At 40.7% G+C, this 4,239-nt stretch overlaps 1 protein-coding gene across 1 annotated transcript in view; it reads left to right on the top strand.

Annotated features, from left to right (window-relative positions):
- DCP1A (decapping mRNA 1A) overlaps positions 1–4,239 on the top strand; it is a 49,825-nt gene that overhangs the window by 9,113 nt on the left and 36,473 nt on the right. The gene's annotated exons all lie outside the window — the stretch shown is intronic.

Here is a 4,239-nt window from a genome sequence, read left to right on the forward strand (position 1 = left end):
AATGTAATTATTTCAGATAGCTCTTTTCTTTGTACTGAATATTCCATTAAAGGGAAAACTTGGTGGGGCATGGTGGCTCACACCTGTAATCCCAGCACTTTGGGAAGCCAAGGCAAGTGGATTGCTTGAGCCCAGGAGTTCAAGACCAGTCTGGGCGACATGTGGAAACTCTGTCTCCACAAAAAAATAGAAAAATTAGCTGAGCGTGATGGCACACACTTGTAGTCCCAGCTACCCAGGAGGCTGAGGTGGGAGGATCACTTGAACCCAGGAGGTCGAGGCTGCAGTGAGCCATGATTGCACCACTCCACTCCAGCCTGGGCAACATAGCAAGACCCTGTCTCAAAAAATGAAAAGAGGGTGGGAGAAATTCTGCAAAGCAATACAGATCCAGTTGTTTTTTTTTTTTTATTTAAGTGAAATAGGCTTAATTCTGTTCTTTACTACCTGGAAACTTAATCTAGCCATTACTCCTAAGTGGTTTGATTATTAGTGAGTAGAGAAAATTATCTGAACTCACTTACTACTTAGCATAAACCTGAGGTGAATTGTATTTTATTTCTTTCACAAGGCAAAAGTCCTGGAAATTGAAAGTGTGACATAACACAAATATAATTGAAACATGAGTAACCAGAAGCTAACTAATCAGAACATCAGTTGTCTCAAAATATTTTTATAATTCATGTGTGGAAGAAATGAGGGCAAATTATAAGAAAACAAGCTAATACTAGGTTTTGTTTTCCAAAAGTCAAGCAGATATCCAGAGAGTAACCTGGGGTCACCATTAACATGTCAGTATTTTATAACTTTAACTCTACTGTAGTATCATAGTAAATTGTTATAATGAGACCTAAAATCATTGAGAGTATTTATTATGTTAATTAGAACATTCTTGGGGAGAAAGTGAACTAATACATTTTACGTTAGAAAATTTTCAGCCTGGCATGGTGGCTCAAGCCTGTAATCCCAGCACTTTGGGAGGCCGAGGCGGGTGGATCATGAGGTCAAGAGATTGAGACCATCCTGGTCAACATGGTGAAACCCCGTCTCTACTAAAAATACAAAACATTAGCTGGGCATGGTGGCGCGTGCCTGTAATCCCAGCTACTCAGGAGGTTGAGGCAGGAGAATTGCCTGAACCCAGGAGGCAGAGGTTGCGGTGAGCCAAGATCGCGCCATTGCACTCCAGCCTGGGTAACAAGAGCGAAACTCCGTCTCAGAAAAAAAAGAAAATTTTCAACTGATTGAAACAAAAGTTTTCTTAGTTGAACTCACTTAAGGTCATTTCATTAGGGAAAGTATGTAAAGAAATAGCTGTATTGAGGAGAAGTGAGTGATAAGACAGCAGAAAATAATCTTGTGAGTGTTAAGGCCTCTGTTGAGTGTTTCGTCTACAAAGTCTTAAAAATAGAAAATAGTCTTGTCAGGTCAGCAAGCAATTAAGTTGTTTAGGGATTTGTTCTTTAAATAAAAAGTTAGTATCTGATTATGCATACAGGTAATTATACCTGATTCTGTAGCTGCTCTTTTGCCATTCTCTTGTGGGAAATACCACCAAGACACCTGACCCATTTAACTCAAGTTACACCTTCATAACCAACTTCTTTCATTCAAATTAATTTTTGGAGTTAATGTACTAGAATAGTGAACCATAACTTCTTTTCAGTTCCAAGTTATTTGTTTTGTTTTTAAAAGTTTTTCTTCATACAACATGTCTACCTACACCCACCCTACCCCTCAAGAAAAAGATAAAATCTTTTTTTTTTTTTTTAATTTCTAAAGATAAAATCTTAACAAATAAAATGCATACACTGACTAAGGGCTTAGGTTTGGTGATTCTCTTAAATATTTGTAGGGTGGTGGCGGTGACAGTGGTGGTGGTGGTGGTTTTCAAAAGACAAGGTCTCACTGTGTTGCCCAGGCTGTTCTTGAATTTCTGGGCTCAAGCAATCCTCCCGCCTTGGCCTCCCAAAGTGCTGGCATGAGCTACCATGTCCAACCTCTCGAATCTTTTGGAAACTGTATTTTTATTCTGTGCAAGGGCCTTTTGGCAGCCACAAGACCCCAGTGGGACTGCAGTGACGAATGGGGAGTTTATAAATTCTGGAGTTATTGAGTGGTAGTGATATTTCTAGCACCTTATTTCTGATCCTCAACTTACAGATTGAGAAAACAAGAGGCTCAGAGTTTAGGCACCTGCTCAAGATTCGCAAAGGTAGTAAGTGACAGATGCAGAGTTCAAGAGTAGGTCTTGGGCCGGGCGCGGTGGCTCAAGCCTGTAATCCCAGCACTTTGGGAGGCCGAGGCGGGTGGATCACGAGGTCAAGAGATCGAGACCATCCTGGTCAACATGGTGAAACCCCGTCTCTACTAAAAATACAAAAAATCAGCTGGGCATGGTGGCGCATGCCTGTAATCCCAGCTACTCAGGAGGCTGAGGCAGGAGAATTGCCTGAACCCAGGAGGCGGAGGTTGCGGTGAGCCGAGATCGCGCCAAGCCGAGATCGCGCCATTGCACTCCAGCCTGGGTAACAAGAGCGAAACCCCGTCTCAAAAAAAAAAAAAAAAAAAAAAAAAAAAGAGTAGGTCTTTTAGGCTTCAAGGCCAATGTTCTTTCCACTCTACTGTAACAATAAAATTACTTCATCAGTCCATATTCTAGAGCAGTGCTATCCACTAGAACTTTGCAATCGGGTAAAATGACAGTTCTGTATAAGCACTGTCCAATATAGTAGCCTGAAATGAGGCTAGTGCAAATGCGGAACACTTCTTTTTAGTTTATTTAAATTTAATCAGTTTGAGTTTACATGGCTGTATGTGCTGGCAGCTGTATTCTAAACAATGGAAGTCTGAAGTGTGACTTCATGTGCTCACATACTCTTTGTTGTGCCATACCTGAATCAAACAACTACTTGGGAAGCTTTGGATTAGATTTTTATGCCTCCTTTTTAGTCATTCCATTTTGAAACTTACAAATGATTTCTAGATACAAAAGCTGCAGAATATATCCCTGAGGGTGGCTTTGCCATGGTAACACTCTTTTGGCATGGAATTTAGTTTGCAGATAAGAATTCTATTCTGGGCTTTGCCATTTTACTGACTACAACCTTGGCTAAATCATTTAAACCACTGATTTGACCTATTTATCTTAAAAGGCCATCATGAAAGTAAGGTATTTTGTTAGGCATTTACAAAGACAAAATATCATAGACTGTGTCTTCATCCTACACTCAACAAATGATCTCATTAGTGAACAAGTCCTGGGGATGGCAGTGTTATCCGGGTTCTCTTATAATGCAGGCCTGTGATATGCTTCTTCCTATCCCTTCTGATAGTACCATGCACAAGCTGCAGACTCTTTGTTTCTCTTAACAAGTATTATTTTCAAATGTTGAAAGGCCATTATTAGAAAGCATGAGGTATACATTGGAAAATATATACTATATATATTAAAAATGGGAAGTCTTGGCCAGGCGTGGTGGCTCACGCCTGTCATCCCAGTGCTTTGGGAGGCTGAGGCGGGTGGATCACCTGAGGTCAGGAGTTCAAGACCAACCTGTCTAATGTGGTGAAACCCTGTCTCTGCTAAAAATACCAAAAAAATTAGCCAGGCGTGGTGGTATGTGCCTGTAGTCCCAGCTGCATGGGCTGAGGTAAGAGAATTGCTTGAACCTGGACAGCTGAGGTTGCAGTAAGCCGAGATCATGCTGTGCACTCCAGCCTGGGAGACAGAGTGAGACTCCATCTCAATTTTAAAAATAATTAAAATAGAATTGGGCTTTGGGTTAGAAGGAAGATGTCTTTCTGAAAAATAACCATGGAACTTCCCTCATAAAAATATAAGGTTCAAGCTGTACCATTCATTTGGTATCATTTCTTACCCAGGTCAAGAAATTATCAGCTGGTTATTAGTCTAGGGCATCTGGGAGAAGCAAATGCAGAACCCTTCTGGCAAGATACCTCCTTAGCCCAGGTTGCCCAGGAATATCAGATATGTCTCGTGGTCTAAAATTACTGAATATACAAGGAAATACTTCACAGTGAATGAAGGGTAGCATATAACAAACAGCAGTATTATGTAGCCCTTCCCAAAGACTTTAGTGAATGGAAACTGGAGACTCTAATGGATGTAACTACCAGATACAGATTATAAAATAAAATAAAAAGAAAGAACAGCAAATGTAAGAAAAGAATAAAGTCTGGGCACGGTGGCTCACGCCTGTAATTCCAGCACTTTGG

This window comes from Cebus imitator, unplaced genomic scaffold (genome assembly GCF_001604975.1).
Source record: "Cebus imitator isolate Cc_AM_T3 unplaced genomic scaffold, Cebus_imitator-1.0 Scaffold0, whole genome shotgun sequence".
In the NCBI taxonomy this organism is placed as follows: domain Eukaryota; kingdom Metazoa; phylum Chordata; class Mammalia; order Primates; family Cebidae; genus Cebus; species Cebus imitator.